Genomic DNA, 24,118 nt, shown 5'->3' with positions numbered 1-24,118 from the left:
GCCTTGAGAACCATTGAGCTGGAATCACTAGTCTGCACTTTACGCAGTCAACAGTAACTATAACAGCATTCAAGGAGTTACATCGAGGTAGTACTGGAGATAGGTAGTACTATGTACTACTGATCTCTGTTGACTTGAACCAGTGACGTGCAGTCAGGGGAGGCAGGTGAGGCACAGCCTCACCTGTCATGGAAAGAAAAAAAATGAAAAATAAATTAAATGGTTATATTTATCCAGTGATTTTTACTATAAAGTTATTTTCCTTTTAATTTCACCAGTTTTAGATTTTTTTTTTTCAAAACCTCTGAATTTTCACATTTCCAGTTCAAATACTAAGAGGAGACGTGCGGTGAGGCAGCAGGCCTCACTGTGGATTGTGCAATCACCATGGGCACAATTTGGGGGGGGATAGGGGGGACATGTCCCCCCCCCACCTTTTCAACCAGGAGGGACAGAATATGGTATGTTCTCCCCACCTTCTGACATATATGTGTGTACTTGAAACATGCTATGCCAGTCTTATGTGCAAACCATGTCAGTCTTATGTGCAAAACCATGTCAGAATAGTATCTTTGTTTCTGCAAGTTTGTATTTTTAGCAGCATTGAGTTGTTTACAACACCTGTTTCTTTTTTGTCACATTCAGAATTATCTGGGACTGCATTTGCCCATATTTGAAACCAAAAATAGTTGCCTCTAGGGACTAGTGTCTACACATAAGTATCAATGGTCCATATGCTAATTTACTAAATTCTGAAAGTTAGAAAAGGAAATCAGAAAAGCTATCTGGGGCCTCAGAAAGCCCATCTGCAATTATTGCTTGATCTCCAAAATCAGTCTATGCAAGCGAAATTATGTTCAGTATGAGTGTTGTCATTACTGCCACTTCGAAAATTAAATTCATGATAAGTAATTTATCCTAAACTTATGATCTGTTGTTTTTTTAAACTTATGCAAAAACAAATGTTGAGAAAAAAATACAGTATGCAATAGTTAATAATTATTAAGAGCCTGTTCTTTCATATTTATGAATACATTTTACCACACTGCAGTTGTATTTTTAATGAGAACTCAACCTATCATTCTTTTTGAGTTCTACACATGTGGTGATACCTTATTTACACCAGGATGTTAATAAAATCAATGCTGGCTATTCTCAGAATAAAGTAATTATATCCACAGTTTCAAATTGTATAAGTCAAATGGTGTCCATTTTATGGTCTTCTCAAAACATTAGAATTACTGTTCTGGATGCTCAAAATGCATCTGAGCTTATCTAGAAACCGTTGGCTTCTGGGGCCTAAAGCGGCCCCCAGACCCCCGGCCTATGGGCTTCGGCCCTGCGGGCCTCGCACTTTGTCCCCACAATTTCTAGTTCTAAATTGCGCCCTTGGCAATCACTGGACTAACTGCTGCCATGCTGTGCAGTGAGACTGTATTACTGTGTCTCTGTATGTCTCAATTAAAATGGACAAACACTTATGAACTTAAATTCAATAGTTTAGCTGATATACATAATGTCCAGTGTTTTTTGTCAAAGCTGTATGTGTGTAACATGTTTCATGTGCTGAGCGATAATGAAACGGCTGCAAAAAGGCACCAAGTGAGGCACGCAGTTCTCCTGCCTCATGGTAGGGGGCACTAGTGATCCCAGGGATTCTTCTTGCAGCAACTCCTCAGCTGCAGAGTAAGTGACAGCAAGCTATGAGAGCAGCTGTTCATTTTTTATTGTTTCCTCTCACTTGGACTTTACTTTCAGAATGGAGGATTACAACGCCAAACTAAAACAATTTTATAAACTAGACTTTCAATCAAAGCAGGAGGTAATAATTAAAGGAAAACCAACACCAGAGCTAAAAGGTTTGCTTCAGACAACAGAAGACCTGCTCTTTTCAAATCGAGCAGGACACACGTAAAGTATGGCTGTGTGGACGTCCAGTAAGAAACTCCCTTTTTCTGAGTCCTTTTCTCAACTTGTGACAATGTCTGGACTCAGATGGGATATTGTGGCCTAAAGAATTTACAAAGAAGTCTCATTAAACACGAGCGGTTGACCACTCACATTCAAAGCCAGAAAAGGCTCCAAACATACAGTCGGAACAGGACTGAAAAAAGGATGACTTTCTTCCCTGGCACTGAGACAGAGAGACTTTTAAAACTGTAGGAAGATAAGGTAAACTTCCACAAGCAAGTCATTGATGCTTTTGTTCAGAAGGAGTGGCACATGGACTTCATTTATAAGTAAAGGTAAGACCATAATAATGTTTTTTTAATTAAATGTGCTTTTTGTGTGCTATAGCTTTTATGTGTAAAGAATGCTGACATGAGATTTTAAACATAACCCGTTAACTGCTGTCAATCAAACAGTGAATAAGCTACTCTGTGGGGTTCATATGTTTGTAAATCTGATTGTGATTAAGTCAGTGCCTCACCAGCCATCAACATCACCACATGTCACTGACTTGAACCTGCATAAATTTAACAGGGTTAGTGGATTGGTTGGCTGTTTAAAGACTTCTATTGAGTATTTTAACATTTTTAATTTCTATTATTCTATTGCTGTGAATATTTATTTGACTATCGTATGTTGTAAACCTCTTCCCTCTTGTTGCCAAGGCATTCCTATGGTGCATCTGCTATCCTACCACTCTGATCTTTATTTAAGCCTCCTAAAAGTAAAGCCCCCAATGGCATTTACAGTTGAACACTGTCCATACAGCCAAGCATCCATTTCCTAAATGGATTATATGCTGTGGAGGGCAGTGTGAAAATAAGGTGTCCAATACATAAGTGACCAGGAAATGGGTTCAGTGGAAGAATTCAGGCACATCGAGAATCTGAGGATCAGATGTCCAAAATATCCATAAATCTCCCTGTTAACATCCATGCCACAGGGTTACCGACATACTGACAAGCAGAACTGCCAAAAGACCGCAATCTATTCAGAGGCGATTGGACACACACAAATGCACTCATGCACAAGCTTGCAAAAACTTTCCTACACTGAGAGAGACTATACAAATTTTGTTTGTTTACTTTGTGTTTGCCACAATATCTTTTATGTTCCAATCTTTTACCACATCTTTCCACCTGTTGACCCATTTCACATGTATCTTGGTTAACTCCTTCAAACTGGATGGGTGAGCAGACAGACAATGTTTTATCATCACTATTTCTTAACAAAATGTATGAGTATTCTTGGGAATCTTGCTTTCTCTGAAATAAAGTTAGCCCACATGCATTATTTTTGGCCCTGTCTGGACAATCTATGGTGCATGGTCAGAAATGCAAGCTGCAGGTGCATTTGGGATGTGTCAGCCAACACACTGCTATTAATACGGTGGGATATATCAGCAAAAACCAAAGTGCAAATGGTCTGGAATAAGTCATCTAATTATTAATGGGCATGTTCTGGGCATAGCAATCAACTACAACCCCAATTCCAGTGAAGTTGGGCCGTTGTGTAAAATGTAAATAAAAACAGAATACAATGATTTACAAATCCTCTTCAACCTATATTCAATTGAAATCACCACAAAGACAAGATATTTAATGTTCAAACTGATAGACTTTTTTGTTTTTGTGCAAATATTTGCTCATTTTGAAATGGATGCCTGCAACACATTTCAGAAAAGTTGGGATGGGGCAACAAAAGACTGGGAAAGTTGATGAATGCTCAAAGAAGACCTAATTGGAAACAGGTGAGAGTCATGATTGGGTATAAAAGGAGCATCCCCAAAAGGCTCAGCCATTCACAAGCAAAGGGTGAGGATTGCCACTTTGTGAACAACTGTGTGAAAAAATAGACCAACAGTTTAAGAACAGTGTTTCTCAATGTTCAGTTGCAAGGAATTTAGGGATTCCATCATCTACAGTCCATCATATAATCAGAAGATTCAGAGAATCTAGAGAAATTTCTACATGTAAGCAGCAAGGCCAAAAACCAACATTCGATCCCTCAGGTGGCACTGCATTAAAAACGGACATCATTGTGGAAAGGATCTTACAGCATGGGCTCAGGAACACTTCAGAAAACCATTGTCAGTTAACACAGTTCATCTCTACATCTACAAGTGCAAGTTAAAACTCTACCATGCAAAGTGAAAGCCATACATCAACAACATCCAGAAACGCCGCCGCCTTCTCTGGGCCCGAGCTCATTTGAAATGGACAGATGCAAAGTAAGTGGAAAAGTGTGCTGTGGTCTGATGAGTCCACATTTCAAATTGTTTTTGGAAATCATGGACATCATGTCCTCTGGACAAAAGAGGAAAAAGACCATCCAGATTGTTACCAGCGCAAAGTTCAAAAGCCAGCATCTGTGATGGTATGGGGGTGTGTTAGTGCTCATGGCATGGGCAACTTACACATCTGTGATGGCACATCAATTCTGAAAGGTACATCCAGGTTTTGGAGCAACACATGCTGCCATCCAAGCAACGTCTTTTTCAGGATGTCCCTGCTTATTTCAGCAAGACAATGCCAAGCCACATTCTGCACGTGTTACAACAGCGTGACTTCATAGTAAAAGAGTGCGGGTACTAGACTGGCCTGCCTGCAGTCCAGACCTGTTGTCAATTGAAAATATGCGGCGCATTATGAAGCACAAAATACGACAACGGAGACCCCGGACTGTTGAACAACTGAAGTCGTACATCAAGCAAGAATGGGAAAGAATTCCACCTACAAAGCTTCAACAATTAGTGTCCTCAGTTTCCAAACGCTTATTGAGTGTTGTTAGAAGGAAAGATGATGTAACACAGTGGTAAACATACCACTGTCCCAGCTTGTGTGAAATGTGTTGCAGGCATCCATTTCAAAATGAGCAAATATTTGCACAAAACAATAAAGTTTATCAGTTTGAACATTAAATATCTTGTCTTTATGGTGTATTCAATTGAATATAGATTGAAGAGGATTTGCAAATCATTGTATTCTGTTTTTATTTACATTTTACACAACGTCCCAACTTCACTGGAATTGGGGTTGTAATCAGACTGGCACTTCTTATCGCATACGAGGTCTGTGATAAAAGTAACGGACCTTATTATTTTTTTCAAAAACCATATGGATTTGAATCACGTGTGATTACATCAGACATGCTTGAACCCTCGTGGGCATGCGAGAGTTTTTTCACGCCTGTCGGTTATGTCATTCACCTGTGGGCAGTCTTTGAGTGAGGAGTGGCCCACCCTCTCGTCGTTTTTTCATTGTTTAGGAATGGCTCAGAGACTGCTGCTTTGTTTGATCAATTTTTTTTCAAAACCTGTATAAGGCACAACTGAGTAGACACCATTTGATAAATTCAGCTGGTTTTCGGTAAAAATTTTAACGGCTGATGAGAGATTTTGGTCTGGTAGTGTCGCTTTAAGGACGGCCCACGGTGCCTGACGGTGATCTGCGCTTCGAGGCGGCAGCGTCTCGCCGTTTCAAGTTGAAAACTTCCACATTTCAGGCTCTGTTGACCCAATAAGTTGTCAGAGAACAGAGAACTTTCAGAAGAAGTCGGCATGACGAGTTTATTCGGACATTCCATTGTTAACGTACATTTTGTAATGAAAGAACGTGCGGGCAGAGTCGCATGTCGGGCCGGACCCGACTGCGGGGGGTCGTGACAGGAAAAACCTCCGTTGGAAACCTTAACGGACAAGTTGGAACATGCCCAAGCTGTTAAACAATTTCTCAGTTACTCACTTGTTGAAAGCCATCAAAAGCCACCTGAATTTTACAAATGGTTTTCAACACGGAGGTGTTTTTCCTGTCGCGGCGCACACAGATTCGCTGAGTCGTCACGGAAACGACTCGGCGAATTTGCGCGCACGTCTTTTGTTACAAAATGTCCTTAAACAGTGGAATGTCCGCATAAAGTCCTCATGCCGGCCTCTTCTGAATCTTCTCTGTTCTCTCACGACGTCCTGGGTGAATTAAGCCTTAAATTAGGATGGTTTCAGGTCGAAACAGGCTGACAATGGCGCCTGGAAGCGCTGCGCGACGTCCCGCTCCGTGGGAAGTCCTTACAGCGACAGAAACACCCCATAATCTCTCATCAGCCGTTAAACTTTTCACCGAAAACCAGCTTAATTTCTCGAATAGTGTCCACTCGGATATCCCTCACAGGTCCAGAAAAAATGTTGATAAAGCAACGCACGCCGTCCGCAGCGGCTATTCAGACAAAGAGATTCCGATGGGTGGGATGGAGCACTCCTCATTCAAGGCCTGCCCACAGGCGAATGACGTCACAGACACGCGTGAAAAAACTCACGCATGCGCACAAGGGTTCAAGCTTGTCTGACGTAAAAACATATGAATCAAATCCATTTATTTTTTGAAAAAAATAAAAAGGACCGCTTTTTTCATCACAGACCTCGTATAAGCCAGAGTGTGGGAGTGCGCTTTGTTCTTGATCATTGTTTCTCATTGTGCACTGAAAAGTGAGAGGTTTTCTGGTAAGGGAAGGATTTCCTTGTGCATGCAGGAGTCAAAAGTACCAGAAAAAGCTGGTTGTGTGGTATGACAGTTGGAATAACACCTTTTGCCTCTACTGTTATGTGTGCAGATTTCTCACTGACCATCATGCATTAATGGCATTAATGGAAGGATGAGAGGGGGCAGGCTCACACTAAGACGCTAAACTGTTAACCGTAAGGTAAAAACTGTTCACTTTTACATTGCAATGGGATCTGTGTGTTCTGTTCTCTGGTGGACATGGAACTGAGTTTTACTTTTTTATGATGGTTGTAATGTTCCATTAGCATTTGTAATGTGTTTTTGGGTCAGAGCACACCATTTTAGATTATTACCAGTGTACATTTTCATTTCAAGTCCTCTGTGAAAACTGAATTCCCCCATTTGTCCACAGACCACCTGCCATGGACAGGTCAGGGGAGGAACAATAACACATAAAAATAATGCACAAATTGGATTTATACTTTTGCTGTTGTGACTTTTAGTTCATTGTTCTTTCTCATGTTCGCCATATGGCCCATTTCTCTGGACATGATCCAGCAGGTAGGTGTTTCAGTGTTGAGGGCTTCAGTGGCTGGAGAAGGCCTCGGACAGGCCTAGGACAGATGACCCGCGTCACCTGTCTGTGGCAGATTGATGGTTTCTTTTGAGAGGTGGGGATGGACCAGATATTTGCATGGGTGGTTGTCATCCAGAACTCATGGCGGTTCCGTTGTGCAGTGGATGTGGCAATGAACGGTACTACCACATGCTCCTAGACCTGTACTATTAATTCTTACTTTCAATTCTGTTTCACGGAACTATGATGTCATGTCCATCCCGTGTGTGCAGAGTGTGCACGACTTGTGACCCTGTGTAATTATTGCATCCTTAATAGCAGAAACACTGCTCTGGATTTTAGATTAAGTGGCGGCTGTGCTATGGCACAAATGGTTTCTCTTCTGAAGCTGAGGGTCAAGATGTTAAAGTGGTGGGTTTGATACCAGAGCATCCTCATTTCAATTCCCCATAAGTCAGAAAAAATCTCAAAAAGTCCACTGGGCAAGGTCCTTAATCCTCAAATTGCTCGCAGAGCGCATTGTGTGGCACGTACTGACATCAATAATATAGCACCTTCAATTGCACCACAGACTAAAACAGTTAAATGTGGTCTATTAAACATTAGGTCTCTTTCTTCTAAGTCCCTGTTGGTAAATGATATAATAATTGATCAACGTATTGATTTATTCTGCCTAACAGAAACTTGGTTACAGCAGGATGAATATGTTAGTTTAAATGAGTCAACACCCCCGAGTCACACTAACTGTCAGAATGCTCGTAGCACGGGCCGGGGCGGAGGATTAGCAGCAATCTTCCATTCCAGCTTATTAATTAATCAAAAACCTAGACAGAGCTTTAATTCATTTGAAAGCTTGTATCTTAGTCTTGTCTATCCAAATTGGAAGTCCCAAAAACCAGTTTTATTTGTTATTATCTATCGTCCACCTGGTCGTTACTGTGAGTTTCTCTGTGAATTTTCAGACCTTTTGTCTGACTTAGTGCTTAGCTCAGATAAGATAATTATAGTGGGCGATTTTAACATCCACACAGATGCTGAGAATGACAGCCTCAACACTTCATTTAATCTATTATTAGACTCTATCGGCTTTGCTCAAAAAGTAAATGAGTCCACCCACCACTTTAATCATATTTTAGATCTTGTTCTGACTTATGGTATGGAAATAGAAGACTTAACAGTATTCCCTGAAAACTCCCTTTGTCTGATCATTTTTTAATAACATTTACATTTACCCTGATGGACTACCCTGCAGTGGGGAATAAGTTTCATTACACTAGAAGTCTTTCAGAAAGCGCTGTAACTAGGTTTAAGGATATGATTCCTTCTTTATGTTCTCTAATGTCATATACCAACACAGAGCAGAGTAGCTACCTAAACTCTGTAAGGGAGTTAGAGTATCTTGTCAATAGTTTTACATCCTCATTGAAGACAACTTTGGATGCTGTAGCTCCTCTGAAAAAGAGAGCTTTAAATCAGAAGTGTCTGACTCCGTGGTATAACTCACAAACTCGTAGCTTAAAGCAGATAACCCGTAAGTTGGAGAGGAAATGGCGTCTCACTAATTTAGAAGATCTTCACTTAGCCTGGAAAAAGAGTTTGTTGCTCTATAAGAAAGCCCTTCGTGAAGCTAGGACATCTTTCTACTCATCACTAATTGAAGAAAATAAGAACAACCCCAGGTTTCTTTTCAGCACTGTAGCCAGGCTGACAAAGAGTCAGAGCTCTATTGAGCTGAGTATTCCATTAACTTTAACTAGTAATGACTTCATGACTTTCTTTGCTAACAAAATTTTGACTATTAGAGAAAAAATTACTCATAACCATCCCAAAGATGTATCGTTATCTTTGGCTGCTTTCAGTGATGCCGGTATTTGGTTAGACTCTTTCTCTCCGATTGTTCTGTCTGAGTTATTTTCATTAGTTACTTCATCCAAACCATCAACATGCTTATTAGACCCCATTCCTGCCAGGCTGCTCAAGGAAGTCCTACCATTATTTAATGCTTCAATCTTAAATATGATCAATCTATCTTTGTTAGTTGGTTATGTACCACAGGCCTTTAAGGTGGCAGTAATTAAACCATTACTTAAAAAGCCATCACTTGACCCAGCTATCTTAGCTAATTATAGGCCAATCTCCAACCTTCCTTTTCTCTCAAAGATTCTTGAGAGGGTAGTTGTAAAACAGCTAACTGATCACCTGCAGAGGAATGGTCTATTTGAAGAGTTTCAGTCAGGTTTTAGAATTCATCATAGTACAGAAACAGCATTAGTGAAGGTTACAAATGATCTTCTTATGGCTTCGGACAGTGGACTTATCTCTGTGCTTGTTCTGTTGGACCTCAGTGCTGCTTTTGATACTGTTGACCATAAAATTTTATTACAGAGATTAGAGCATGTCATAGGTATTAAAGGCATTGCGCTGCGGTGGTTTGAATCATATTTGTCTAATAGATTACAGTTTGTTCATGTAAATGGGGAATCTTCTTCACAGACTAAAGTTAATTATGGAGTTCCACAAGGTTCTGTGCTAGGACCAATTTTATTCACTTTATACATGCTTCCCTTGGGCAGTATTATTAGACGGTATTGCTTAAATTTTCATTGTTACGCAGATGATACCCAGCTTTATCTATCCATGAAGCCAGAGGATACGCACCAATTAGCTAAACTGCAGGATTGTCTTACAGACATAAAGACATGGATGACCTCTAATTTCCTGCTTTTAAACTCAGATAAAACTGAAGTTATTGTACTTGGCCCCACAAATCTTAGAAGCATGGTGTCTAACCAGATCGTTACTCTGGATGGCATTTCCCTGATCTCTAGTAATACTGTGAGAAATCTTGGAGTTATTTTTGATCAGGATATGTCATTCAAAGCGCATATTAAACAAATATGTAGGACTGCCTTTTTGCATTTACGCAATATCTCTAAAATCAGAAAGGTCTTGTCTCAGAGTGATGCTGAAAAACTAATTCATGCATTTGTTTCCTCTAGGCTGGACTATTGTAATTCATTATTATCAGGTTGTCCTAAAAGTTCCCTAAAAAGCCTTCAGTTGGTTCAGAATGCTGCAGCTAGAGTACTGACGGGGACTAGCAGGAGAGAGCATATCTCACCCGTGTTGGCCTCCCTTCATTGGCTTCCTGTTAATGCTAGAATAGAATTTAAAATTCTTCTTCTTACTTATAAGGTTTTGAATAATCAGGTCCCATCTTATCTTAGGGACCTCATAGTACCATATTACCCCATTAGAGCGCTTCGCTCTCAGACTGCGGGCTTACTTGTAGTTCCTAGGGTTTGTAAGAGTAGAATGGGAGGCAGAGCCTTCAGCTTTCAGGCTCCTCTCCTGTGGAACCAGCTCCCAATTCAGATCAGGGAGACAGATACCCTCTCTACTTTTAAGATTAGGCTTAAAACTTTCCTTTTCGCTAAGGCTTATAGTTAGGGCTGGATCGGGTGACCCTGGACCATCCCTTGGTTATGTTGCTTTAGACGTAGACTGTGTTTCATAATTATTGTATGGCCTTGCCTTGCAATGTGGAGCGCCTTGGGGCAACTGTTTGTTGTGATTTGGCGCTATACAAGAAAAAAGTTGATTGATTGATTGATCGGGGTGTTAGTGTTTGTGTGAATGTGAGCATCTGTGAGGGATGGAAAAGTACTATAGAAATGCAGTCCAATTACCATTTCTCCTCAATTCAATTCAATTTATTTAATTTATACAGCACCAAATCACAACAAAGTTGCCTCAAGGCACTTTACATGAGTAAAGTCTAACCAGTGGTAAGGTAAAACTCCCTCAGATGATGTTGAAGAAGAAATCTCAAGCAGACCAGACTCAGTGAAGTGAACCACTGCTTAGGCCATTCTAACAGTTACAAGGTTTTTACAAAGTTTTTAACAGCAAAAGAAAAGGAAACAGAATAATCCATTAGTGAGATGAGCATGCAAGCAATTTTGCAGAAGACACCACTCCAATCTCTGGATGGAGCCGCACCTCAAAGAGAGAGAAAACAAAAACAGAATCAGGCATCAGAAAGACAACAAATACTGTATAATTTGTCAGCATTAAGCAACAAGAAAAACAGAAGAAATACTAAGGTTATTGCGGGCCACTAGACCTAAGCTTCACTAAAAGACCCAGACTGTAGTTAAAGTTGAGGCCGTTGTCCACTCTCTTTACTAATAAAATAAATTTAAAAGGGTAAAAAGCATAGTAACATAATATGCCAGTACGCTAGCAATACGAAATGGAAAATAAGTGCATCTTAAGTCTGGATTTGAAAGTCGAGAGAATCTGACTGTTTTATTGATGCAGGGAGATCATTCCACAGAGCAAGTGCACGATCAGAGAAAGCTCTGTGACCCGTAGACTTTTTATTCACCCTAGGGACACAAAGTAGCCAGGCCGGTACATAGAGTTTAAGTAGGTTAGCTAAGTAGGGAGGTGCTAGTCCGTGAACAATTTTATAGGTTAGAAGCAGAACCTTAAAATCTGATCTCACAGGGACAGGAAGCCAGTGAAGAGATGCTAAATAGGGTGTAATGTGGTCAAACATTGTGCTTCCTGTCAAAAGTCTGGAAGCAGCGTTTTGAACCAATTGGAGAGCCCTAATGCTGGACTGCGGTAAACCAGAAAATAGAACATTGCAGTAGCCCAATCTAGAAGAAACAGATGCATGAATCAGGGTCTCAGCATCAGTCATAGAAAGGACGGGACAAATCTTTGTTATATTTCGCAGGTGGAAGAAAGCAGTCCTCGTAATATCTCTAATGTGGAGGTCAAAGGACAATGTAGGATCAAAAATTACCCCAAGTTTCCTCACTTTGTCAGTGTGATGTATGACACACGAGCCTAGGCTAAGCATTAGCTGGTCAAATTGATGCCGATGTCTCATTGGACCAAGAACTATCATTTCAGTCTTATCACAGTTTAAAAGTAGGAAATTGCTAGACATCCAGCTTTTCACTGATGCAAGGCAATCTTAAATGGTAAATGAACTGCATTTATATAGCGCTTTTCCATCTGCATCAGACACTCAAAGCACTTCACAATTATGCCTCACATTCACACCGATGTCAGGGTGCTGCCATACAAGGCGCTCACTACACACCGGGAGCAATAGGGGATTAAAGGCCTTATTGATTTTCCAGTCAGGCGGGGATTTGAACCCATGATCTTCTGGACTCAAGCCCAACACCTTAACCACTAGACCATCACCTCCCCTATGTGGATGAGATTACCAGCAGTTATTGGCATGTATAACTAAGTATCATCAGCATTACAATGAAATTTAATCCCAAAACACCGCAAAATGTGCCCAAGAGGTGCTATATAAAGGGGGAAAAGCAGGGGGCCTAAGACGGACCCCTGTGGAACACCAAATTTCATGTCACTAAGGTTAGAGGTAGTGTTTTTGTCCAAAATAAAGTGAGAACGATGGGTCAGTTATGATGTCAACCAAAAGCATTCCCAGTAATCCTAAAATGATTCTCCAGCCTATCAAGTAGAATATGATGATCCATGGTATCAAACGCATCACTAAGATCTAACAGCACCAGAACTGTAGAGGTGTCCCAATCCATTGCAAGCAGAAGATCATTCACCACTTCAGTGACAGCTGTCTCTTTGAAATTATATTTTCACAAAGCAGACTGCAGTGGCTCAAAAAGATTATTCTCAGTAAGGTTATCCACGAGCTGTTGTGAAACCACCTTTTCCAGAATCTTAGAGCAAAATGAAAGACCTATAGCTTTTCAATATACTCGGGTCAAGATTAGATTTCTTAAGTAATGGTTTAATCACTGCAGATTTGAACTATTTAGGAACAGATCCAGAGGTTAACGACAGATGAATAATTTGCGCGGATAATTTAATAATTTGCGCAAGAAGGAACGATACCGCAAGTCGTTCCTCCCTGCAGCTGTCATTCTGTACAATAACACTGTGAAATAACCACATGCAATAATATGTCCACAAATCACGTGCAATATTATTATGTCCACATATCATGTGCAATAACAACTCGTTTACAAATCCCTGCACTAATGTCACCTTATCACATCTAAACTCCATTTCACATATTGTAAAGAAGAAGCTCCTATCTCTTTTTCAATCCCAATCATGTTTATATATATATACATATGCACATGTGTACGTGTATAGGTATGTGTGTGCATATGGGTATGCGTGTATGAGTGTGTGTGTATATATATATATATATATATATATATATATATATATATATATATATATATATATATATATTCTATTTCTACCTCATTACTCATGTCTTGTACTGTTACAAGTATTATTATTATTGCTTATCCTTGCACATGCTGTTCAATGAACATTTTCCTCTACTTGCACCCACCTTGTGTGTTGTCTTAAGAGCTGACGTAACATGTAAATTTCTCCTCTGTGAGATAAATAAAGTTTATCTATCTATCTATTTCCAGCACAGTCGGCCCAAGAGTGGGCCACGGGTCTTTAAACAGTTTTGTTGGTATAGGATCAAATAAGCAGGTTGTGCTTTTTGTAGATGTTACGAGTTTCCTCAGCACACCTACTGAGACACTATCAAATTCTGTAAATCTAGGTAATACCTCAGGGATGGCACCCACCTCAATCGCAGGGTGTAGTGGCTGGGTTAAGGCATGCTGAGATATTTTTAACCTAATGTTGTCTGTTTTCTTCTTGAAGTAATCCAAGAAATCTTGTGCTGTAAAAGGAGAGCGACTTACAGGTGGTTGTCCATGTATATGTTTTGCCACCGTGTCAAACAAGAACTTTGTCATGCTTGGTTTTGTTGATCAAACAGTAGTAATAGGCCCTCTTTGTAGCTGGTAGTGCATGCTTATTGTCTAAGATAGCATTACGCCACACGAGGTGGAATACTTCTAATTTTGAACTACGCCATTTCTGTTCCCGACCTCTAGCCTTATGATTGAGGTCACGCAAGTAATCACTGAACCAAGGTGACTGTGTTTTGGGGGGACGTGGTTTTAATATAGGTGGCACAATCATGTTGAGTGTAGTTTTGAGCACTGAGTTTAAACTGTCCACAGTCTACTGATTGGGCATTTTCCATATGTGAAGCTAAGATATCAGGCAGTCTACCTTCAAGTTCAGTTATAGTCGAGGAACCTTGGGGTAATTTTTGATTCTACGTTGTCCTTTGACCTCCACATTAGCGATATTATGAGGACTGCTTTCTTCCATCTGCGAAACATAGTGAACAGTCATCCCATCCTGTCCATGGCTGATACTGAGAGAGACCCTGAGTCATGCATTTGTCTCTTCTTGGAATACTCAAGAGGAGTATTCCAAGAGTACATGAATGACCACAGTCCAGCATTAGGAGTCTCCAATTTAGTTCAAAATGCTGCTGCAGAGGGTCAACCTTTGAGTCTGGTCTGCTTGAGGTTTCTTCCTCATAGGGAGTTTTTCCTTACCACTGTCGCCTGTGTGCTTGCTCTGGGAGTTGGTAAGGTTAGACCTTACTTGTGTGAAGTGCCTTGATGCAACTTTGTTGTGATTTGGTGCTATATAAAATAAATAAATTGAAATTATTCGCAGACAAGATGGCGGCACCTTCCCCAGGAGGGTGAAGGCCATCCAGCATCAGCAAGCCATGGCAGCTCCAAAACGAAGGCCAGTTATCAATAAAACTAAAGCCTTGCTGTCGACACAATTGCACCAGCCACCTATTTAATGATGTCAGCCTGCTAAATGCCTCATCATTACCCCGGGAGGGGAGGGGACCAGAGACTATTAATTGATGTCGACACATCTTTCTGGCAAGGTCACAAGTCCTCTCTATTTCCATTTTTGTGACCTCAGAGTGCTTCATTCTGACATCATTGGCGACAACGTGAATAACTATGTGGTTGTATCTAGTGTCATGTTACTTTGTCTGTCTACTCTTCTGCAGCATCAGCCCCTTAATATGGGAGGCAATGTCAGGTGCTCTGGCCCCAGGAATATATTTAACGTCAGCTGGCGTCTCTAACCTAACTTTGTGAGTGATAGAATCCCCTATCACTAAAGCCCGGCGTTTCGGCTTGGAGTGGCCCGTGGGATCAAAGAACTAATAACAGGCATATTCAAAGGAGAAAACTGGTTCACATTTTGCAGTGTGGGGTGAGTGGGGTGCAGCAACAGGGCACCAAGCCCAACGTGACTTCCTCCGCGTAATCATGGTCCGAAAGCCGTCATCCACAGGTGGTGTTTCTATGCTAATGCTAACGGGCACACTAGCTGGCCCAACACTAAGTTCATCTGGAGTGCGTATAACATCTAACTCCACTGAGCTAAGAAGCTGTTCTAGCTTACGGACATGGCTCGCTAAAAGAGCCACCCTATCTGCCAGCATCACACAGGATTTATGTAAATTGTAAAGTAGCGTACTGTGTGCACCAGAAAATCCACGAGTGTAGCCAAGCTAGTGTGACCTAACCACTCCTAAGATTCACACAGGTGTAAAAATCGTGAGCTACAATTCACAGCAGTTACACTGAAAAACTAACAAGTATTAGACTGGTAGAAACAGGAATAAAATAAATTATTTAAAAAAAATTCAGCTGACCTAGCTAATGCAAGCTAACTGCTAGCGAAATGCTAACCACTGCTAAAATTCACAACAGGAGAAATTTAATTAAACAAGATTCACAATAGATGCACTTAAAAACTAAAAGAAGTGTTAAACAGAAATAGAAGAGACAAATACAACTTTGTAGTGATTAGATGCACACAGGGCGTCGGAAGCAAGTTGCCAGATCTGTGAGCCAGTGTCAGCAAACATTTAGGAACATATCAGTGACAGATTAATAATTTCTAGTACAGGTTTAAACAGTTTTGTTGGTATGGGGTCAAACAGACAAGTTGTGCTTTTAGCAGAAGTTAGATGTTTTAACAGCACACCCAGTGAAATAATAATATCTGGACTAAGGCATGTTGGGATATATTTAACCTCATGTCATCTATTTTCTTGAAGTAATCTAAGAAATCTTGGGCTGTAAACGGAAAGCGACTTACAGGTAGGTTGTCCATGAATAAGTGTTGCCACCATGTCGAACAGGAACTTTAAAGTATGCTTGTTATTATTAATCAAATTGGAGTTGTAGGCCTGCTTTGTAGCCAGTAGTGCATACTTATAGTCTAAAATAGCATCACGCCCCTCGAGGTGGACTACTTCTCGTTTTGAACTACGCCATTTTGTTGCAGACTTCTAGCCTTATGCTTGAGGCGACGTAAGTAATTATTGAAGCAAGGCAAGTGTGTTTTTTTTTGGGGGGGGGGGGGTAGTTTTAATGTCAATGGAGCAATCATGTTGAGTGTGGTTGTGAATGCTGAATTTCAAGTGTCAACAAAACTATCTACTGAATGGTCATTTTCCAAAAGTGCCGCTAAGATATCAGAGAGTCTGGCTCGAAGTTCAGTTGTAGTTGAGGAGTTGATGTGTTGTCGTAATGATAAATAAGTTTCTCCTTCTGGTGAACAAGGCAACGAGACTATAAACTTAATGAATGAGTGATCTGAGACCACCGACACAAGAGGTATGATGTCAATATTTGTGACTGTGATACCACGCATGAGGACCAAATCCAGGGTATTTCCACTCATGTGTTGAACCCTGAATGCATTGCTGGAATCCTAATACATCTATAATCTCCATAAATGATTTGGAGAAGGGGTCAGAAGGAATGAATGTTGAAGTCACCAACAATCAGAATATTATCAGCAGGAGTTGCCAAATTAGACATAAACTTGCCAAATTCATCTCAGAATTCAGAGTATGAGCCCGGGGGCCTATATACAGTGACAAAATAACAGTTACCCTTTATTTTTCTGACCTTGGCTATACGTAATATCCTGAGCAGAGCAGAGAGTCAAATGTTCAAGTTAATTATATTTTGGACTCTGTGTTTCTTTTGTCTGTAGTTTCTTGGCACAGCTAACTGATCTGCATAGATGGTAAGTGTGTGGACCCAATTTCACAGTAGGCATGAGGTGTTTCAAAGAGTGCCTTTGATGTGAACAAAGTAAACCAGTAAGACGGCAGTGGGAATTATCAGATATTACGTGGCTTTTATCCGCACCCTGCACAGTTTCATTATGAATGCTGGAGTTTGGCTTTAGGCTACCAACCACATACGCACAGTAGGATGCTCAGGACGACTTCACTGGATGTTGAGCCTCCTCCCTCTGATGGGCTTCATCATAAATTTAATTTCCTTAAACCCAATGTTACGTGATCCTTCCTTGAGATTTGGCATTGATTGGACAGCTTGTACGCCTCCCTCCTCCTCACTGATGCTGCCCATATTAAGAAAAGGGCTTCTCCACTAATTACACACTCCCAGTCTAATAGAGGCACCCTGTTAAACAAACAATTGATCCCCACTTAACACATGTACCCATGTTAGTAAAACACAATTTGCCAATTTGCCAACGGCAACGGAGACAAGAGAGGACGAGTGGGAGGAAAGAGAGAAAAGGGAAGCAAAGGAGGGAGCCACTGAGGGTTCCTGCTATCACTGGAGGAGGAGAGAGGATGTTGAAGCAACGGAAACGAGGGAGAAGGAGGAAGGGAAGGATGCAGTGAAAGGGGGAGAGAGAGGGAAAAAGTAGGATGTCTGGTTATGGCTCAAGGTTGGATGTTAGCTGCATTCAAACGCAGCTCATCAGTACTTTAACAGTTTAAACATGTCAAGATGATGAACATCACTCAAAAGAGAAGTTCACATTTTTCAAGTAAGGTTCGATTTTTTAATATATTTGGGAATGAATCCTTTTTTACTATGGACAGAACTACATTAATCAGAGAGATAATGATTTAGAGTATAAAGACCATCACTGGCTAACCAGCTACATAATGTTATTGTGTGGGGCTAGCTACAAATGCATACAGTAAACTGCTTCCTGCCACCACTGAACAAATGAAAATGTCATAAGAAGTGTCTGGTAGCATGGATAGGATCCCTGCATAGTTAAATGTGTACATGTTTACTTCACGCAATGTTAATGAACTTTTAAAGATGACTAATTATGCAGTTAGTGGCTTACCTTAGCCTCAAGTGAGTTCAATGGCGGTGTGCCTCACTGAGGCATTACAAGTTAATTGCTGACATTGGGATCATTTTGTACAAGCCACAACTTCTGGAACTGAGAAATGAGGAAAGCATAGAAGTGGCAAATCCTGCACTTCCTTGATTGGCGAGTCACTCTCCATCGGCCCAAATGTTACAGTGTCCAATTTTAGAGCAGTGGGAACAGCAGAAATAAACATGTTTATGTAGCCTGGGTTGGGAAGTGACATATACAATCCTTTTTTACACAGCACCACCTGCTGGTTTCCATTACATTTCCAACAAGAGCAAACAGAGATTTCTGACATCCGCCAATCCAGACCCAGATCACCTCCAACATTCAGTGGAGTCTTGCATGCCCTAATATCTATCTGTGGTGCAAATTTGGCATAAAGTAGCGCTATGTGCAGTCAAATCTGTGATGTGAAAAGGTTTTTTTTTTTTAATATTTGCATATTTATTAAAAATAAAACACTAACATGGTTGATTTTTATTCTTCTGACCTTGGCTATATGTACGAGGTCTGATACTTTTTGGACAGACTTCGTAGTATGCTGTGCAGAGCAGAGAGTCAAATGTTCTAATGAATTATAAAGTATTCCTGAAAGGGCCAAGAGGGTGCAGGTTTTCTTTACAGCCACTGACTCAGCAGGTGATTTCACTGATTATCATCACTTTGAGTTCATCAGTGGGATTTGGGGGTGGTTCCACAATAATATATACAGTTGTATGCAAACGTTTGGGCACCCCTGATGATTTCCATGATTTTCCTTTATAAATCATTGGTTGTGTGGATCAGCAATTTCAGTTAAATACACTCAAAAAAAATATAAACGCAACACTTTTGGTTTTGCTCCCATTTTGTATGAGATAAACTCAAAGATCTAAAACTTTTTCCACATACACAATATCACCATTTCCCTCAAATATTGTTCACAAACCAGTCTAAATCTGTGACAGTGAGCACTTCTCCTTTGCTGAGATAATCCATCCCACCTCACAGGTGTGCCATACCAAGATGCTGATTAGACACCATGATTAGTGCACAGGTGTGCCTTAGACTGCCCACAATAAAAGGCCACTCTGAAAAGTGCAGTTTTATCACACAGCACAATGCCACAGATGTCGCAAGATTTGAGGGAGCATGCTGACAGCAGGAATGTCAACCAGAGCTGTTGCTCGTGTATTGAATCTTCATTTCTCACACATAAGCCATCTCCAAAGGCGTTTCAGAGAATTTGGCAGTACATCCAACCAGCCTCACAACCGCAGATCACGTGTAACCACACCAGCCCAGGACCTCCACATCCAGCATGTTCACCTCCAAGATCGTCTGAGACCAGCCACTCGGACAGCTGCTGAAACAATCGGTTTGCATAACCAAAGAATTTCTGCACAAACTGTCAGAAACCGTCTCAGGGAAGCTCATCTGCATGCTCGTCATCCTCATCGGGGTCTCGACCTGACTCCAGTTCGTCGTCGTAGCCGACTTGAGTGGGCAAATGCTCACATTCGCTGGCGTTTGGCACGTTGGCGAGGTGTTCTCTTCACGGATGAATCCCAGTTCATACTGTCCAGTGCAGATGGCAGACAACGTGTGTGGCATCGTGTGGGTGAGCGGTTTTCTGATGTCAATGTTGTGGATCGAGTGGCCCATGGCGGTGGGGTTATGGTATGGGCAGGCATCTGTTATGGACGAAGAACACAGGTGCATTTTATTGATGGCATTTTGAATGCACAGAGATACCGTGACGAGATCCTGAGGCCCATTGTTGTGCCATACATCCAAGAACATCACCAGGAACTCCATCTCTGACACTGCTTGAATAAATCAAGCATGCTTTAGTTCGTCCACCTTGCCATAATCGCTGGACTCAGGATCCTTGCCCTCTGCCGCACTGATGAGTGCAACCCTCAACCTATCTAATCGCTTGAACACAGACACACGCCATATCCGTTTGTTTTAAAATTAATTACTTTAGTTAATTAATTTGGTTTATTTGTTAAATATGTGATATTATTGAATAACTATATTTTGCTATATTTTCTAGTATTTCTTTTTCTTTCTTTTTTATTTTTATTTTTTGATAACTCTCACATCCGAGGGGGCGGGGTTGATGACGTGAGGGGGCGTCACCCCCAAACGCCCCCTCATGGCGCCGGGTCTGCCACACACGAACAGATTTCACACAGGAACATTCACAGCTCAGACAGGAAATCTCGCAAAATCTCTCGAGAATAAACGTGACTTCAGAGTAAACAAACGGAGGTACTTTGTGGACTATTTACAACAGAGGAAAAAACAATACAAAAAGAAAAAGAAAAGGCGTTCTTTACAAGAGTCAGCGTGACCACCGGACGTTCTGGTAAGTCAGAACAGCTGTTTTGATTTTATTTTCCACTCCGTGCATCCGTCACCTCACTTTCTGATTGGCTGCACGTCACATTCAGCAGGCTGCGTGCTTGTTTGTGGTCGGAGGACACTACACACGCTGTGATATCGGGCCAAAAAAATCCAACATGTTGAATATCCCCGATTTGCGATCGGAGCGCTCCTGACGTCCTTCCGAACAGATCAGAGCACTCTGAACACATCATACACGGGAGGAATATCTGATAAGATTATCTTTAGCGTCATCACGATTGTTGGGGCAGTCTTAAGATTGTCGGAAGATCGGCCAAATTATCCTGCCATGTGAACCCAGCCTTAGTCACTGATTCATGAACATTGTTCTCAAAAATCTGCTGATATTGACTGGAATCCTTGTGACCTTCAACTTTAACAAGATTCGCAATACCTGCACTGACCACACAGCCTCACAGCATGATGGAACCACCTCCAAATTTTACTGTAGATAGCAAGAGTTTTTCTTGGAGTGCTATGTTCTTTTTCAGACGTGCATAACTCCCCCTGTTATGTCCAAATAACTCAGTTTTAGCTTAATCAATCCACAGCACCTTATTCCAAAATGAACCTGGCTTGTCCAAATGTGCTTTAGCATACCTCAAGTGACTCTGTTTGTGGCATGTATGCAGAAAAGGCTTCCTCTGCATTACAGCATCTCTTTGTGCAAAGTGTGCTGTATAGTTAAACGATGCACAGAGACACTATCTGCAGCAAGATCATGTTGTAGGTCTTTGGAGCAGGTCTGCGGGTTGACTATGACTGTTCTCACCATCCTTCGCTTCAGCTTATCTGAGATATTTCTTGGCCTGCCTCTTCGGGCCTTAACTGGTACTGTGCCTGTGGTCTTCCAATTCCTCACTGTGTTCCTCACAGTGAAAACTGACAGCTGAAATCTCTGAGATAGCTTTTTGTATCCTTCCCCTAAATCATGATGTAAACAATGTTTGTTTTCAGGTCATTTGAGAGTTGTTTAGAGGCTCCTATGTTGCCACACATTAGAAGAGATGCAAAGAGGGGAAACATTTGCAAATGGGCACCTTAAATACCCTTTCTCATGATTGGATTCACCTGTGTAAGGAGGTCAAGGGTCAATGAGCTTACCAAACCAATTTTGTGTTCCATAATTAGTGCTAAATGTATTCAAATCAATAAAATAGCAAGGGTGCCCAAATTTATGCAGCTGCCTAATTTTTTTAAATAATTATTGCACACTTTCTGTAAGTACTAGAAACTTCATTTCACTTCTCAAATATCAGTGTGTTCGTCTGCTATATGACATATTCAACTGAAATTTCTGATCCAGACAACCAATGATTTATAAAGGAAAATCATGAAATCATCAGAGGTGCCCAAACTTGTGCATACAACTGTATAAGATGCCTAAAATTAGCTTTGGGTTTATGAAGTTCCATGCTTGTTGAAAGTAGCAGATACAGAATATTTGATGATGCCAAAACAGCCAGTTGGGTACCTACAATTTTACTGTTATCCATTGTAGTAGTGATTAGTAAATTTGCAAAACATGTCCCTCTACGCTCTTTATGGGTACATCTGTGGAATTAGGCCAGAATCTCTACTTGGAAAATTTCCCTTCCTGGCACATAAACTACACTGTCACTCCATGGCCTGATGTAAAGTCCTAATGTTACCCTCCCTGTAGATCTCTATCTGTGTTGTTCACAGATAAGATGGCAATACGTTGCCTAGCATCAGCAAGCCACAGTGACCCCAAAAAGAGGTCTAGTTATCGATAAAACTATAACCTCGCTGTCTACAAAACTGCGCCAGCCACCTATTCAGCGACGTCAGCGTGCGAAATGTCTAATCATTACCCTGAGAGGGAAGAGGACCAAAAACTATTAATTCATGCTGACACATCTTTCTGGCAAGGTCACAAGTCCTCTCTATGTCAATTTTTGTGACCTCCAGTTGTCTCATCCTAATATTGTTGGCACCAACAAGAATAACTGTGTGGCTATATCTAGTATTGTGTTCCTTTATCTGACTATCCTTATGCAACAGAAGCACCCTAAGGTGAGAGGCAGTGTTGGGTGCTTAGGCCCCAGGAATACATTTAACCTCAGCTGGCATCTGTAATTTAACTTTGCAGGTAATAGAATCCCCTATCACTAATACACAGCATTTTGGCCAGGAGATGGGGAAGTCACCTGTGGGCTTAGAATGCTATCAATAAGCATGTCCAAAGCTGAAAACAGTTGACAGTCGGCAGTGGGGACCATGAACCACAACCAGGCACCAAGTCTTGCAGGAGTTCTTCCACCTAACAACAGTCCGAAAGCCATCATCTTTAGCCGGCGGAGCTAAGCTAAAGCTAACGGATGCGCTACCCAGCCCAACACTAAGCTCAGTGTGAGTGCCTGTGATGTTTTACTCCACTGAATTAAGAAGCTGCTCTAACTTACAGACACAGCTCTCTAAGAGGGCCACCCTGTTTGTCAGCATCACGCAAGATTAATGTAAAGTGTTGTACACCAAGAGAACCTAAATGTGTAGCAAAAGCTAGTGCAAGCTAAGCACTAATGAAAAGCTAACCACTCCTAGGATTCACACAGGAGTAAAATTATGGCCTATAATTTCATAGCTGCTGCACTTAAAAACTAACAAAAGTGATACACAGGTTACAGAAATAAAAGAAATTTTTATAACCTTGTATTAATTAGAAGAGTGCCGTTCAGTGCCCTTCAGTCCGGTCGCTGAGGAGGCAGTCCGTGACCCGTCCAGGAAAGGGGTCCGACTGGAAACAACCAGCAAGTAGCAGTGTCAGCCACATTCTTACAGAAAGTGCTTATTGCCAATTAATCCAAGATACATTTGGATGTCAAATATGTACTCAATTACAAAAGAATGCTCACACAAATGTAAAATCTTTGTGTTTTCTATGTGTATGTGCCAAGTTATGTAGCAGGCAAAGTGAAGGGGCAAAGCAAGTAGATTATTTGGCATTTTGAATTGCCCAGCACATTTGGAGAACAGGAGGGGAACAACAAAAGGTGTTAATGGCTTTATGGAGGCTCCATGCTGACAGTGATTTCTTTGCAACTCCCACGCCAAATATACTGCACACCCCAGAGAGCTGTCATTTTATCCAGGCCTTGGCTGAGGAAGTAACCCACACTGATGTGGCATCTCATCCAGGGGGAGTAGTAGACTCTCATCTGCCTCATGCTACAGAATCCGAGCATAGGTACCAGCACCAGAGGAAGCTAGGACCAGTATTAGATCTTTTCTGTCCTACATAATCATGCGTCACTTTTTAATTCATTTATTTTCTAGCTCTGGATCTTATCAGCTCTTGTTTGGCACAGTACAACTGACTGAGTTAATTACCTGTGGATGGAGCAGGAAGTAGGTGAAAACGTGGAGGGCAGTTACTCTTCAGGAGTTCAGTTAGAGAGTTCTTCCCCTGCAGTTTTAGCTTTGCATGTCAAAAATGAACTCTCATATTATCCAGTGCATGAGAGTCAAGGTGAGCTGAGACTTTACTTGAGATTCACCATACAAGTCACTCTAAAGTTCTGACATTGCCTGTCAAGTCTAGTTTCATATTATCTTCCAATACATGGTTGTCAGG

The sequence above is a fragment of the Thalassophryne amazonica genome, chromosome 2, assembly GCF_902500255.1.
Source record: "Thalassophryne amazonica chromosome 2, fThaAma1.1, whole genome shotgun sequence".
NCBI classification, from domain to species: domain Eukaryota; kingdom Metazoa; phylum Chordata; class Actinopteri; order Batrachoidiformes; family Batrachoididae; genus Thalassophryne; species Thalassophryne amazonica.
This window is presented reverse-complemented; position numbering follows the sequence as displayed.